The following is a 17,430-nucleotide window of genomic DNA, read 5'->3' on the forward strand; positions in this document are numbered from 1 at the left end:
GATAAAATAGAAAACATCACCAAACAACTTTGATATTGATTTCTTCTAGTCCAACAATTGGAGAAGGTATTCTTCAGATCACTCATAACCACACAAAGTTATCTGACCTCTATAAAAAAATTCATGTAAAGACTGGCACAGATCAGGGACTTGGAGGTGCTAGCCTACAAGCAACTTTGATGGCTGATCTCTTTCTTTTTCTTCAAGCACTTTGGACACTCCAAAGGATGAAGAGATCTATAGGAGAAAGAGAGGAGAAGGAGAAGAGATTTAAAAAAATAAAAACTAGCAAGAGAAGGTATGTATGATGCCAAGAAGAGGTGATCACTTTTTATAGGCAAAGACTAGGGTTTTTCATCTAAGGAAAGAGGGCCACAATCACCATGCCACAAACTAGTTTTGGGCATCCAAAAAATTTCATAAAAAATTCTAAAATATGAGAAAGGATTTTAGAGTCTCACATGCCTAAGAACTCTCTAAGAAAAATAAAGAAAAAATTATTATGGCACCTAAAAACCTTTATTGTATGAAAAATTTCTTTCCTTGTTTTCATCTTATTTCTAATTTGAATCGCATTCGAATTTGACAAGTGATAGGATTATGAGTCATCAATCATTACCGCCCACCCTTATTGGGTCTACTACTTCGATGCTAAAAAGATCAAGCCAAATCCTATTTGGCATGGAGATATGGGCAAGGGTCCATGTGTGGCACAAGGAGATAAGGATAGAGTCCAAGTTGATAGGGACTCTTCATTCCTAATCTGATTCTAATCCAAATCAAATTTGGAATGAACCCACCGATAGAAATAAACTTAATTCAACTAGAAATATAAATATCTCATTAAATTCCTAACTTCTTTAGGAATGAGCTGATTCTATATCTTGATCGAATCAGGATCAATTTTTTTTTTGTAATCAGGATTGATCATATCAAATCCAATATGAGTCGAACTAAATTTAATTCAATTAGACTTGATCCAAAGTTTTTTACTCAATCAAATTGAGTCAATTACTGTTGCCCAGCTATGCAACCCAAGAGAGGAGGGTGAATTGAGTTTTTGAAATTTTAAAGTTAATTTAGAACCACAAGGATTAAGTAATAATAAGCAAGTTATATGTAGCAAGTGATTTAAGCAAAGTGTAGAAATGAGATGCAAGAATATAAGAAAATAAAAAAGTTTAGATAGAGAGCAGGTAAGCACACCACAAACAATCAAAGTTTACAGTGGTTCGGTGCCAACTTTGCACCTACATCCACTCTCCAAGCTCCTACTTGAAAATTTAAATCCACTAAAATGTATTCAACAAGAATACAACGTTGGTACCTTCGACTCTAGCTATCCCAAGCTAGAATACTTATTTCTCAGATACAAGCCAATCCAATACAATTTGATTCAAGGATTGGATCAACCTATCCAAGTTTTAAAATCCTTCCAAAACTAAAGATCAAGACAGAAATTGAGTATAAGAGTTAATGACAAAGAAATTCAAGTTTAGCTCCTTTAATGAGAAAATAAAATTTTAAGTATACTTTACACAATAAGAAAGAAGCTTTTTTGATTTTTTTCAAGATTGTTGAAAATTTGAATGAGCTCTTGAGGGGTTGGTGAACTTGAAATGAAAGCTTCTTTTTCTTGAAAAGGGCTTTTTGCTTAGGGCTGAAATGAATGCTTGAATCTCTTGTATTTTTCTCTCCTTTAACTGCCTTTATATCTTCAATAGATGCTAGAGAGAAATCTGGACAGGTTTAGAGCCATTGGAGAGCTTTAAATGAGCATTAGATATGGCCAAAAATGGGTTAAAAACTAATCATTACAGAGATTTTCCATCACAGGGGTCGACCTCTATGGCGCTGAACAGAATGTGACTGTACTGTATTTTTGGCTTGCATAGACAACAGAGGTCGACCCTAGGGTCATCCCCTTTGGGTGTTCCAGCCAAAAATAGCATGCCGTTTAGCCCCTTTTGACAGGAGTCAACCTAGGGGTCGACTTTTTTCTTTAAACTAATTTTTTTTTCAAAATATACATCCAAAAAATATTAAATTACCTCCAATAGATCACAGATCTTCTATTCTTGCTCTTGAGACTTTTGAATTAGAACTTGATAAAATTATGATTTTATCCTTGAAATACAATAAATCTTTTTCCAAGTCAAAATCATTAGTAACTCCCTCAAATATTTTGTAATCATCAAAATCAATTCATGGAGCAACAATCTCTCCCTTTTTGATGATGACAAAATACTTGAGCAAAAGTAAAATATAACATATATAAAGCATTGATTAAGAATTTTAAATTTATGAAGATGCATCACTTAAATATTATAGTCAATTATTTGAATAAAATGCATCACGAGTAGTTTGAAGATTAGTTTGAAAATTACTTATAAGATTTTTTTTTTTGACACATTTGCTTATTGTCCGATTTTATTTATTTCTCTACTCTCCCTTTTTGACAACATCAATTATGATCTTAAGAGATTTTTAAAGAAAAATGAAAAAACTCCCCCTGACTATAGCAATCATAAAGGATATTTCAATTTGATCATATGGAAGATATTGCCATTCATAATATTTCATAGCACATATATGAGGTATTTTTTATATCATATAATTAAGACATTTTAATTGATGTTATTCATAAAAATTAATCCAAATGACATTCATAGAAGTTAAAAGCACATATATATATATATACATATATATATATATATCTAAAATATGACTGAAGAGTTATCAGATACATAAGTGTCACAATACATAAGAGTCAAGTCAAAATACATAGGCCATACAAAGATCATGGATAACAAAAAAATACAACTATCCATGAGTCAATCAGCCAATAGTTAGATCCTAGACATAAAAGACTAACTATGCTAGATCTAATAAATATCATGGCTAGAGGCGTCAGAATCCCAGAAGAGTCAGAGATATGATGAGGAGACTCAGGATTAAAGCCACGGGCACGTCCTCGACCACGTCTGCTTCGACCATGGTTAGAAGTACCAGCACGAGCAGAAGGGCGAGAAGGTCCTGAAGCCTAAGAATATATGGGCTGTGTTAAGAGAGCAAGTCTGATGGTGTCCAATTGTCCCAAAGTTCTCGACATGGATTGTATTAGGGTACCAATCTGAGTAGAGACAATCTCACTGGAGTCCCTGATCTCTCTCCTCAAAAAATCAAAGCCACTATCAAAAATGCCTCAAAGCCTAGCCACCTCTGCAGATAGGTTGGAGACCTCCGTGATGTCCTCTTGCGGTTGGAGATGGGCTAAGGCTAATACCTGCCTCTACAAATCTAAAACTCTGCCCGTCAGTCCCAAAATACATCCCTCAAGCTCCTCAAGTCGTGCGGACTGAGCTGTAAGCATCTAAAAGATAGTAGATATATGAGGGATCATAGTCTGATCTGGATCAGCCTGAGATGTCATCCTTTGAGTAAAACCTGAGGTGGCAAGCTACTGGGATAAGATAGAAGCAACCTGCTAGGAAATCAACTGAATTTGACCATCTGCAAGTCTAATCACTGAAGGATCTACTCTGCTCCTTGACTGTGGTACAGAAGCATCCCTCCTCACTGACTTTGAGGGACCAGCCTCGTGATTAGACATGAACTGAATATCAGGAGATGCTCTGTGATCATAAGGAGGTGAAGACGATCCCTCCTCCTCTTCTCTCTCCTCAACACCCTTCGACCAACCACCATCAGTCTTTGAAAAACCCATGCAGTGCAGTGTGTGGCAGTTGATGGTGTCAGAATGTGATAATCTGGTGACTGCCTCCCCCTTAAAATAGACTCCGAACCTCCTAAAGACTAGGGTGAGTGCCATACCATAAGGCTGGTGAGCCTTAGACCTATTTAAGATCTCTCTCATGGCTTCAATCATTAGAGTAGGAAGGTTTAAGGAAGTCTCGGTGATCACATGGTATATGATGCATATATCCCTACCAGATTAGAGGTCATGCCTGCCACTCTTAGGGACAAAAAGTTTGATCACCATGTGATGCAAAAATCTCATCTCTACTGAATGTATCCTTGCTTCTAATTTATTTAAATTTTTAGTAAATGCTCTCCTTAAAGTAACACTTAGTCCCTCTTCTTTGATTGGAAGCTCCATATGAGTATAACCTTCACAAGGTAAGTGTAAGTTTTGTCCTAAATGCAATGGATCAAGAACAATATTAACACCTTTCACTAAAGACTTTACTGTTCCATTGTAGTAACATAAATTCAAATGGAACTCTCTGACCAAATCAACATAAGTATTTTTCTTCAATAGACAGTAAAACTCCCATCCTTGACTTTTAATTTTTGATCCAATTGAGAACTCCTCTTTTTCAAAAAACTTAAAATCTATGTTCTTCCCGGATTCTACTTTTCGATTGAAGAGTGGTACCTTGCTTGGAGTAAGTGGAGACTATGAAGAAGCTGGAGCAGGACCTAGAACTGGGGTTGGAGCAGGAGAGGGCTCGACTGCCATTCTTTTTCTGTGCACTTCCTCCTCTAACCCATGAGCAAACTTTTTTCTCTATGGTAGCTTCATTTTGGGAGTTATTTTAGATAAGAGAGACTTGCAAACAGCTTAGAAGACCTAATGAGAGGTAGAGTGGAAAGAATTTTAGAGGAAAAATAAAGATTTTGGGGAGATAGACCATCGGTTTGGAGAAGAGGGTTTGAAGCTAGGGTAAGTTTAATCTACCCAAATGAAGAATAAAAAGAAGAGGGATTTAGTTCCTAAAAGGGCGATTTGAAGGGGGAAACCCGATGGGAAGAGAGATTTTAAGAGATTTTTTGTGGTTGAGAGAGTGAAGAGGGAGGGGATTTTTGTTCGGTGGGATGAGGAAGACGAAAGGCAAAGGGTCAAACTGCTTAACTAATGGAGATTTTTCAATAAAATAGAGCACCCGATAGATTTTAATAAAAATTATAAGTTTACCCTAGGGTCGACCTTGGGGTCGACTCACAGCTAGAATAATTAAAAAAAAATGATGAAAAAATTTTGAAAAAAATTGAAACTTGAGAGAAAGATATCTATTTAAGAGATTGATCATATGAAGGATAGTTTTGAGCTTTTGAGAAAGGAGAGATGAGATTTGAGCTCAAAAATTTGGTTCAATAAATTTTTGACAAAAAGAACTTGAAATCAGAAAGATACTTAAGCTGATGGATCAAAGATTCCTAGCTCTCTTCTAATTTCACAAAATCTATCTTTACTTAAGGCCTTGATAAAGATGTCAGCCAATTATTTTTCAGTACATACATAATTAAGAATTATATCATTATTTTGGATATATTTTCTTATGAAATGATATCTAATTTCAATATGCTTTGATTTAGAGTGCTGAATTAGATTTTTAGTTAGATTAATAGCACTAGTGTTATCACATCTTATGGGAGTTTTATTGAGTTTGATGCCAAAGTCCTTAAGTTGTTGCTTAATCCATAAGATTTGAGCACGGCAACTTTCGACTGCAATATATTCGACCTCAGCCATAGATAGTGCCATCAAATTTTGTTTCTTGCTAAACCAAGAGATTAAAAATTAGTAAGTTCTACTAGTACTTTTTCTATCTAATCTACATCCAGCAAAATCAGCATCTGAATATCCTATGAAGTCAATTGATGAGTCCTTAGAATACCATAATCCTAGAGTTTGTATACCTTTTAAATATTTAAAAATTCTTTTAATTATATTTAAATGTGATTCTTTTGAATTTGATTGAAAGTGAGTACATAGATAAACACTAAACATAATATCTGATCTACTAGAAGTTAATACAATAAGAAACTAATCATGCCGCTATAAAGTTTTGAGTCTATATTTTTACCTCCTTCATCCTTGTCAAGCTTACATGATGGGTTTATGGAGGTACCAATTGCTTTGGAGCCCTCCATTCCAAATCTTTTGAGTAATTCTCTTGTATACTTGCTTTGAGTGATGGAGATCCCTTCCTTTGTTTATTTGATTTGGAGTTCGAGGAAGAATGTAAGTTCTCCCATCATGCTCATCTCGAACTTCCCCTGCATGAGCTTAGCAAAATCTTGACAAAGAGTTTCATTAGTAGACCCAAATATAATGTCATCAACGTATATTTGTATAACTAAGATATCATCATGATTTTGTTTAATGAAAATAGTTGTATCTACATTACCTCTTGAAAAATCATTATTAAACAAGAATTTACTTAACCTTTCATACCAAGCCCTAGGTGCTTGTTTTAAACCATATAATGCTTTGTTTAATTTGAAAATATGATTAGAAAAAGCATAATTTTCAAAATCGAGAGGTTGTTCTACATATACTTCTTCAGCAATATAACTATTTAGAATAGTATTTTTGACATCCATTTGAAATAACTTAAAATTCATAAAGCATGCATATGCAAGTTGTTGGGTATAAAATATCCCCAACCGAAGTTTATAAAAGGCCGACCCTTCCAGGGCCTTTCTGGCTTCCAACCTTGTGTGGCGTCTTTCTGAACTCCCTCGACCGTCCGAGCTTCCATAATACCATCCGGACTTCTTCGATAATAAGCTTTTTCATTCATCTACCGGACTGCTCCAAATGCTCTCTGGGCTTCATTATCAGTCAATTTTCTATAGTGATCGACTATTCTCCGAATCCCTTCTAGACTTCTTCCGACCGCGAACGACTATACTCCGAACTTCTTCTGGACTTCTTCAATGTCCAAGCTTCTCCAACAATGAGATTTCTACAGTAACCAGACTCCATCCAAGCTTCTACGATGGTCGACCATCTTTTGGATTCCATTCGAGCTCCTACGAGAATCGAATTTCAGCCGAACTCCTATAGTGGACAGATCCCAGATGAGCTTCTACAATGGGATAGGCTCCACCAGCCAGATCACTACTCTGAGCTTCCATGACAATCGATCTTCGATCGAGCTTCTATAATAAGTAGCCTCCTTTCAGCCTTCTACAAGAATCGAACTCCATTTGAACTTCCATAGCGGATGGATTTCGGATGAACTTCTACAACAGATGGGCTCCAGCAGCTGGATTTCTACAACGACCGACCACCTTCGGTGACTGCCGTACCTCCCCAACCGTCAACCTTCAATAGCATCAGTCGAACTTCAACAACGCCATCCGGACTTCCACAGGATCCTACTGACTCCTCCAGCAGACGAACCTCCCCAACGCCACCCAAAGTCCACTGTCGGTCGACCCTCTGTCGAATTCCTCATGAAATTGGACTTTCCTAATAGAAAGTCACCATCCGTGCTTCTACAGCAGATGACTCCCGCCTGCAGCATCAGCGCTCTAAGCACCCAACAACAGTAGACCCATCAACAACCTCAAAAATATCCGAGCTTCTCCTGGATTGATGAAACAGAGAGCCATTCCTCTCCATCAGACATGAGAGCCGAGCTTCAACTGACAGATCCAAACTCTCTGGCAAGTCACGACAATGGCCGCTACCCTACTCCACTCTCTGTGATGGATTTTGCATGGCTTCACCACTCTCTGGCAAGTCACGACAATGGACACCACTCCACTCTCCATAACAAACTCCACGTGGCCCTGAACGGCCCCCTGACGCTACTACTCTCTGTAACAAACTCTGCGTGGCCCTGAACGGCCCACTACTAGGTGGTTACAGACGTCGCTGTCAATCAGTTATGCTCTTCGTCTATAAAAAGGGACCCCTAGATACGTTCTTCTCAAAGCTCAAAAACTCTATCTCAAAATTCTGCCAAAATCCCATTTAAGCACTCCATTTCTGTTGAAGCAGAATACTAACTTGAGCGTTGGAGAGTCTTACCGGAGCACCCCCAACTCTGGTTTAGACTTTCCTTGCAGGTCCCGGTGGCGGTCGCGGTCATCTCAACTCCAGCTTCTCTGACTTCGATGGAATTCTGCACCAACAGAATTGGTGCTAGAGGAAGGGGGCTGTGTCTTCGCAGTACCCTTGTTCTTAAAGGAGTGCTAAACGGGTCTGACTATGGTCATCTTCTCTGACATCTTCATCTCCTTCTCCTTCTAGATCTCCACCCGATGCCTCCCTGAAAGGCATCCACCAGGCGATCCACGACCTCCACGGCCAGATCTCAGCGAGCTCTGCAAGCTCCAGCCTCATCTCCAATTTTTCAAGCTCCTCCTCCTCCTCCGACAATGACAGTCGGCATGGAGCAGTTCGACCTGCTGGTTCAGTAGGTCAGAGGCCTTACTGAAGCAGTGCAGCCCATGCAGCAGCAGCAGCAACAGCTGCAGGCATCAGTGCGGCTAGAAAGAGCATCGTCGGAGTTCTAGAATCCGGCAATAGGGTGGGCCACTTGGGCCAGTCACCCTATCTTCCCCAGAAAGGGGAAGCAGAGGGTGGAGAGCCCTCAGTCTGATCATGATTCCACCCCCGGAGGATCTCTACCTCCATTCTGCCAGAAGACCCTCGAGACTCACAGTCGAGAGGACCTCCTGGATCAAAGGCTCTAGGAGATGAACCGATGGATCGAAGAGCTCCACCACGCTTTTCCTGCTTATGGTGAGGACATCTGTACTGACCCTCCTTTCTCTCAAATGATCATGCAGGAACCGATCCTGCCAAACTTCAAGCTCCCCCAATTTGAAAGCTACGACGGGACCTCGGATCTGGTTGACCACCTGGAGGCCTTCTAGACAATAATGCTGCTCAATGGCGTGCCAGATGCCATCGTGTGCCGAGCTTTTCCATCTATCTTGAAGGGAGCAGCAAGGAACTGATACTCGATGCTGAAGCTGGGTACTATCTTCTCTTTTGATTAGATGAGCCATCAGTTTGCGGCTCATTTTGTTAGCAGCCGACATCCTCGGAGAGGTTCGGAGTCTCTTATAAACATCAAGCAGAAGGAGGGAGAATCCATTCGAACCTATGTCAACCGATTTAACGCCGCCGCATTGGAGGTCCAGAACTTGGATCAATTGATTGCAATGGCCGCCCTAAAGAGCGGTCTTCAAAAGAATGATCTTCTATTTTTCCTGGAAAAGAAGTATCCCAGGGACTTCACTGATTTGTTGGCTCAGACTGAAGGATATGCCCGAGCAGAGGAAGCCTTCAAGTTGAAGGATGAGGAGGCCGCAAAGGAGCGGCAGGCGGGTGGCTCCGGCAAGCCCGCAGCTGAAAAAGGGCCAAGTGAAGCTCGACCACATTCTTAAACTCCTCCTAGACACAGGCATGTCCGGACTCCTCCCCGAGCTTGCAAGCAGAGGAGCTCAGACCGCAGAGTTCGGTGAAGCTCTCCCCCAGGAAGATTCCACAGCTACACCCCTCTCAATGCTCCAAAAGCCCAAGTGCTGATGGAGGTCAGGGAGCAGCTGTCAAGGCCAGAAATGATGTGCTCGCACCTTGGGAAGCGCAACCCAAACAAATTCTACCTCTATCATCATGACCACGGCCACGACACGGAGTGTATTCAGCTCTAAGACAAAATCGAGGAGCTCATCAGGTATGGTCGGCTCGACAAATTCATCTGATGCTGGTCTGAAGGTAGGGAGGATCGGTCGAGGGCCCTACCACAATCGGAGCCACCAAGAAGGGAAGAACAGCCTGGAGATCGACCTCCAATCGGGATCATCAACACCATCTCTGGAGGGCCCCGAAGGGGAGCGGCCAGTGATCGGCCGAACCACCCAAGCGATAGAGAACTAAAGGATCTATAACCTTTAGTAAAGAAGATGCCCGAGAGATTCAATTCTCGCATTCTTATTGATAGTGGAAGCTCGGCCGATATTTTATTTTATAATGCATTCTCAAAAATGTCCATCCCTGATGGTCGGTTAGGGCCGATTAGCTCCTCGTTGGTAGGATTTACTGGCGATGCTGTGCCAGTGGAGGGAGTAATAACTTTGACTGTAGTTGCAGGTCGGTATCCGAAATAATCTAGAGTGCAAGTGGTTTTTCTGGTAGTGAGGGCACCGTCTGCCTACAACGTAATACTCGACCGATCTGGCCTCAACACCCTTCGAGCAGTAGTATCGACCTACCATTTGAAATTGAAATTTTGTACTAGCCAGGGGGTCGGAGAAGTCAGAGGAGATCAAGTCCTGGCAAGACATTGCTATAACATAGCCCTACAAAGAAATGGTCAGCCTAACCCCTGTCCGGTTGATGGATTGGACACCCGCGACGATCTGACTGAAGAACGGGGTGAGCCAATAGAAGATCTTGTCTCAATTCCTTTGAATGATGGGAATGAAGAGCATGTGGTGAAGATCAGCTCCAACTTGGGGAAAGAGGTGCGGATACAGCTTATCAATTTTTTACAAAAGAATGCAGATATTTTCGCTTGGGCTCCGACGGACATGCCAGGGATCGATGCTGAAGTTATAAAACATCGTCTGGCTGTTGATCCCAAACACCGACCGATGAAGGAAAAAATTTGAAGTCATGCACCAGAAAGATAAATTGCAATAGCTAAGGAAGTTGATAAACTCCTGAAAGCCGGGTTCATAAGAGAGGTCAACTATCTGAGCTAGGTCTCCAATGTGGTCCTAGTTAAGAAGGCGAACGGTAAGTGGAGGATGTGTATAGACTTCAAAAAGCTGAAGAAAGTCTGCCCGAAGGATAGTTATCCTCTGCCCAGAATCGACCAATTAGTGGATGCAACCTCGGGTCACGAGCTTCTCACTTTCATTGATGCATTCTTCGGCTACAATCAAATCAGGATGGTGCCAGAGGATGAAGAAAAAATTGCTTCTATTACTAACCGTGGCCTTTATTGTTACAGGGTCATATCTTTTAGCCTCAAAAATATAGGGGTGACCTATCAACGGCTGGTAAACAAGATCTTCAAAGAGCAAATCGATCGCAACATAGAGGTCTACGTGGATGATATGCTCATAAAAAGTAAATCCTCGATGAACCATGTCGCCAACCTTGAGGAGACTTTCAGCGCCCTCCAAAAATACAAGATGAAGCTAAACTCAGCCAAGTGTGCTTTTGGAGTAACCTCAGGAAAATTTTTGGGCTTTATGGTATCGGGGCGTGAGATCGAAGCAAATCCAGAAAAGATTTATGCCATCCAGAAAATGACTGCCCCGAAGTCAATAAAGAAAGTTCAGTGCCTTACTGGGAGAGTAGTGGCTCTAAATCGCTTCGTCTCAAGATCGACCGAGCGGTGTCTACCTTTCTTTCAGAATCTCAAGCAGTCGAGGAACTTCTGTTGGACCACTGGATGTCAGCAAGCATTCGAAGAACTGAAGAACTACCTCAGCTCATCTCCACTATTGGCAAAGCCCGAACCTGGAGAGGAGTTGTTGTTGTACCTGGCAGTCTCCCCTATGGCTCTCGTAGCAGTTCTGATTAAGGAAGAAGCAAAAATTCAACGGTCGATCTACTACATAAGCTGAGTATTGAGAGATGCCGAAACTAGGTATATTAAGTTAGAGAAACAAATTTATGCCTTGTTGATTGCAGCTCGAAGGCTCTGACCTTACTTTCAAGGACACACCATAACACTGCTCACCAACCAGCCGATCAAGATGGTTCTGCATCGAGTGGATGCCTCTGGAAGGATAGCGAAATGGGCAGTCAAGCTCATGGAGTTCAACATCGACTATCGACCTCGGTCGATGATAAAAGCCTAGATATTAGCAGACTTCATGGTGGAATGCACTATCCCGGAAGAGGCCAAACTTGGATGAGATGAAGCCGACAGCCCAGAGCTCTAGCCAAACTCCCCTGAAGAAAGAACAGATCTCCCTGATGGTTTTTGGGCCCTCTATGTGGATAGTTCTTCCAACATGTCAGGCGCAGGCATGGGCCTAATCTTGGTCAATCCAGATGGAATTATCGTGGAGTATGCACTGCACTTCGAATTCTCTGTGATAAATAATGGAGCAGAATATGAAGCTCTGATTACAAGGCTAAGGATTGCCAAAGAGTTAGAAGTAGATCGGCTTCAAGCCTACAGTGACTCTCAATTAGTAGTGGGACAGGTCAGCAAAAATTATGAAGCTCGGGAGGACAGTATGGCCAAGTATCTCGAAAAGGTAAAGGAGATCATCCCTACCTTCGGCAGCTTCAACATCAGGCAGATCTCAAAAGCAGAAAATATCAGGGCCGACCTTCTCTCCAAGTTGGCCACACTGGCTCCGGCTGAACTGCCTAAGGAAGTCTTCTTCGAAGTTCTGAAGTGCCCAAGTACAAAAGAATCACAGCTTGTGATGGAGATCAGCCATGAACCCAGCTGGATCGATCCACTGGTTGCATACCTCAAGGACAGGATTCTTCCTCCTGATGCAAAAAAAGCTCGGAAGCTTAGGAACCAGGCCTCCCCATATATCCTTTACGAAGGCAAGTTGTACAAGAGGTCATACTCTTTGCCCCTCCTGAAATATCTCTGGCTTTCTGAAGCCGACTTCGCCTTGAGGGAGGTACATGAGGGAGTCTGTGAAAGTCACTTGGGGGCCAGATCTTTATCCCACAAACTACTCCGACAAGGCTATTACTGGCCTACCATGTACCACGACTCCATCGAATATGTCAGAAGGTGTGATCTGTGTCAGAGATATGCAAATATCTAAAGGCAACCTGCCTCCGAACTTACACCATTGAGTGCCCCATGGCTGTTTGCACAATGGGGGATGGATATCGTCGGACCTTTTTCCATGGCATCCGGACAGCGAAAGTTCCTCCTGGTGGCAATAGACTATTTCACCAAGTGGGTCGAAGCTGAACCTTTGGCAAAAATTGTAGAAGCTAAAGTGTAAGATTTCATCTAGAAGTCAATTGTTTGTAGGTTTGGCTTACCCAGAACCCTCATTATTGATAATGGACGGTAATTTGCTGGAGCAAGATTTGTTGAATTCTGTGAGGACTAAATATCTCCCATAACTTCACTTCAGTAGCCCATCCGCAGGCAAATGGCGAGGCCGAGGAGACTAACAAGACTATGTTGCAAGGAGTCAAGGTGAGACTTGAAAAAGCAAAAGAAACCTAGGCAGACGAGCTTTATCATGTGTTATAGACATACCGAACTACTCAGAGATCGCCCACAGGGGAGACCCCCTTTGCCTTAGCCTTTAGGATAGAAGTCGTGATCCCGATTGAACTCAAACTTCCATCGACATGAGTCGTGGCATTCGACGAGCAGTACAACCCACAGGATCTCAAGGCCAACCTCGACTTGTTAGAAGAAAAATGGGAGACAACTCAAGTTCAGATGGTGGCTTAAAGCAGAAAGTAGCCCGCTACTATAATTCCCGAGTCAAAAGCAAAGCCTTCAGAGCGGGGGACCTGGTACTTCGGCGAGCCGCTGTCTCACAATCTCAGAATCAAGAAAAACTTGCTCCGAATTGGGAAGACCCGTATGAAGTCAAGGAGGTAGTCCGGACCAGAACATACTATCTAAAAGAGCTCGGAGGAGTAGACCTTCTGCGACCATGAAATTCGAAAAATCTGCGAATTTATTATCGATAACTTTACCTTAAACAAAAGTTTTGTATTTACATATTTTTTCCTTTAGCATGAGCTTATAACGTCAGAAAATAACTCCCTCATACAATCGAAATTAAGCATGTTAGGAACAGGAGGAAAATCTCATCTTAACATGAGCAAAATTGATGGCCCGATTACTTAAAGATCGGATGGGGGGAGAGGCCCTTGCAACAGCCCTTATGTGCCCCCACAGCCTTGTTAGGAACAGGAGGAGAACCTCATCCTAACATGAGCAAAGTCGAAGGCCCGGTTACTTAAAGATCGGATCGGGAGAGAGGCCCTTGCAATTGCCCTTATGCGCCCCCACAGCCTTGTTAGGAACAAGAGGAGAACCTCATCCTAACATGAGCAAAGTTGAAGGCCCGGTTACTTAAAGATCGGATGGAGGGAGAGGCTCTTGCAACGGCCCTTATGTGCCCCCACAGCCTTGTTAGAAATAGGAGGAGGACCTCGTCCTAGCATGAGCTGAAATTGACTATGTCGGGGACAGGAGGAGAATCTTGCCCTAACACAAACAAGGACCTGGTCGATCAAGATCGAATGAGGAGAAAAGCCTCCTCAGCGGCTCCTTTACATCCCTACAACCCCGCTAAGAGTACAGGAAAAACCCTCGCCTAAAGGGAAAACCTTCACCCAAATAAAAAGAAAAAGAAAGATAGAAAGGGAAGGCGACGAACTACACCGGTGATAAGGGAAAAACAAACTACATCAAAGATACGGGGGACTTCATCTCAATGAGGAAGGAGACTCTTATCAAAAACCCTCAGTCTCTAAGAGGAAGTTCAACACAGGTCGGGAAAAAATCGACTTCCTCAAGGGAACGAGAAGTTCGGGCCTCCAAGTTTGAGCACCGGGAGGAAGCATCGAACTTAAATGGCCTCGAAAAGATCTACGGTCATGAACAAAAAGGGCAAATCAACACGGCGATGACCCGGAACCTTCAAACAACGTCGATATCGAACAAGACAAAAGACCAAAAAAAAAAAAAGAAAAAGGGGTCGGTAAATGATTACTTAATGCAAGAATGGATAAGGTAATGGAAATTTTCTCTTCATTTCATTAGTGAAGCGTACATTACAAAGCCTGGAAGGCCAAAAAAAGAAAAATGACAAGAAAAGAAAAAGAATACATAGAAGAACGAAAGATAAAAGAAGCTCTAAAGAAGCTCGGCTTCTTCTGATTTCGAGCTCTCGGTTTCAGTTCTTATTAGGGATTGCTTTAAATTTTTGACTTCTTCTTCTAGTTCTTTCTTTCTTAACAGCATCTCCCGGTATATCTGGTAGAACTGCCGGCTCTCGCCCTCCGACTCTCGAAGCCTCTTCCTCAGAACTTCAAACTCCGCCTCGGCATCCTTGATCGATTGCTGTTCATAGGCCAGTTGAATCTTTAGCCACTGCAGTTCGACCTTCTCCCACCCAAGGGACACAGACAGTTCTTCCATGGTCTCCCTCAAAGAGCGGAGCTCGTTGAAACCTTATGTAGAGACAGCCTGGACTCTCTCAGATAACTGCCTCTGAAGGTGGGCAACTTCGTCGATCACCATCTTGAACTTCCTTCGATAGTCCTCTACTTGCCTATTGGAGCACGATCCCAACTCCTCCCACGGACCTTCGGTGTAGCAGAACCAGCAACGAATAGATCTGGAGACTTCTGGACATGTCTAAGGCCCTTGACGAAATCAGCCTGGTTGCTGTCTTCTTCGTCGGCCTTTCATTCCAGATGAAGAACGCCTTTGAAACCACCTCTAAAAAATCTAAAATCTGGTACCCAACCAGTTCAGACCTGGACCGAGGTCTTCCAATTTGTAGATCTCAAATTGGGATATTCTAGATGGGAAAGAACATAGATGGAGATAGACCTCACAGATCTGTCCTGCTGCAGCCTTTCTTGTAGATCTGTTGATGGAGATCTCACCCGCACCTCAAATGACCTCAGATCAACTCCAGATCTGAGAGAGACTTGTACCAACTTCTTCTCAAGAGATTGCAGGTCTTGGACCTGGTGTTTGGGCACCTACAAGAGGGAGAGAGTAGATCTGGTAGGCGGCTGCAAGGGGGAAGGGGCTAGCGCCTCCCCTTCTTCTCTTTCCTTTTATGGACTGGCGGCAAGAAACCCTAGGGTTTCTTGCTCCTAGGGCATGGAGAATGGCTGGAGAGAGAGAGAGAAGAGAGAGATAGACTTGGGAGAAAGAGTTGTCTATTACTTGGCTTAATCAAACCTATACAAGTACATGTATATATAAACATCGGGTCAAGTGATCCAAACCTAAAACTCCCTTGACCAACTCTATGGGAGATTAGGTTAACCCAAGCCCATGTACACCCATGACTCGATCTAATCTCATCTATCCTGAGCCCAGACCTGGCCCATAAAGAGTTGGTCCCTTGAGGCCCACATAATCTAGACCTCAATAACCCGAAAGGCCCACGGCCTTTCTACCTAGGGCCCAACTAGCCCTAGAGCCTCCATGAAGCCCTCATGAATGATGGACCTTGGCCTTAGCCTGGGTCCCCTGGACCTTGGGCACACCACCTGGATCATAACAATCTCCACCTTGGTATCCCAAGGCCTCAACCAGCTTCACTCTGTCCTTGCGACTGTAGACCCATTTGCAGCCAATGGGCCTCTTCCCCTGTGGCAATTGCACCAATCGCCACGTCTGATTCTGGTGGAGAGACTGCATCTCCTCGGACATCGCCTGGACCCAGCGCTCTCTGTCCTAGCTCTCAATAGCCTCCTGATATGTATTTGGGTCTCCATTCACGGTCACCAGGGCATATGACAGTGTCTCCTCAAAGCCATATCGGTTCGGTTGCCTGATGGTCCTTTTGGGCTTGTGTAGGGCAATACCGATATCAATCCTCGATCCAGCTCGCTCCTGCTGGACCTCTCTGCCTTGATCATCCGTCCGAGTCCTCTCCACCTATGGAGATACCTTAGGTAGGTGCTCCACCTGAATGTCATGTCCTCCAGTAGTACCTGCAAGAGGCAAAATCAAAGAGGTAAGCTGTCCAACAGCACCCTGTTGGACCTCCTCCTGCTCCTCCATGCCTGCTCGTCTCCGTAGGACTGACTCCTCATCAAAAGTCACATCCGGACTAATGATGACCTTCTTTTCCAAGGGATTCCACAGCCTGTATCCCTTGACTCCTTGCGGTTAGCCTAGAAACACCGCCTTGCGTGATTTGGCGTCTAGCTTGCTCCGCTCACCAGCTCCAATGTGCACATAGGCCGTGCACCCAAATATCCATCGATGGCCCAGCCCAACTGTCCTCCCAGACCACACCTCCTCTGGAAGCCTGCCATCCAACTTGGTGTGAGGTGATCGATTGACCAAGTAACCCGCAGCGTCTACTGTGTCAACCCAGAACTCCTTTGGAAGCCTTGCCTGCAGCCTCATGCATCGTGCCTTTTCCAAGAGTGTTTTGTTCATCCTCTCGGCCACCCCATTCTACTGTGGAGTCCCCTTAACTGAGAAGTGTCTCCTGATCCCACACTCCTCACAGTAATTTTGAAACTCTCTGCTGGTGTACTCCTCGCCATTGTCTGACCTCAGACACTTCATGCTCCTCCCCTGCTCCTTCTCCACCTCCGCTCTCCAATCTTGAACTTGGTGAAGACCTCTGACTTTTCTCTCATGAAGTAAATCCAGAGTTTCCTTGAGAAATCATCAATCAGGATCATGAAGTATCTGGCCCCATTCTTAGCTAAAACTGGGGCTGGTCCCCACACATCCGTGTGTACTAACTCTAAAGGGGCTGCACTGCAGGCTGTACTGATGGTGAACTGAACTCTCCTCTGCTTTCCCATCTGGCAAGGCTCACAGATCTCTCCTGTAGCACCATCCTCCAGATCAGAGATTAGTCCTCTCCTGCTTAACTCCCTCAGCCATCTATCACCCATGTGGCCTAGGCGGTAGTGCCACATCCTGTAAGCTCCCTGCTGGTCCTGTGTTGTAGCTGCTGCATCAGACTCTTCGATCACCACAGATC

The sequence above is a fragment of the Elaeis guineensis genome, chromosome 1 (genome assembly GCF_000442705.2).
Source record: "Elaeis guineensis isolate ETL-2024a chromosome 1, EG11, whole genome shotgun sequence".
Taxonomy (NCBI): domain Eukaryota; kingdom Viridiplantae; phylum Streptophyta; class Magnoliopsida; order Arecales; family Arecaceae; genus Elaeis; species Elaeis guineensis.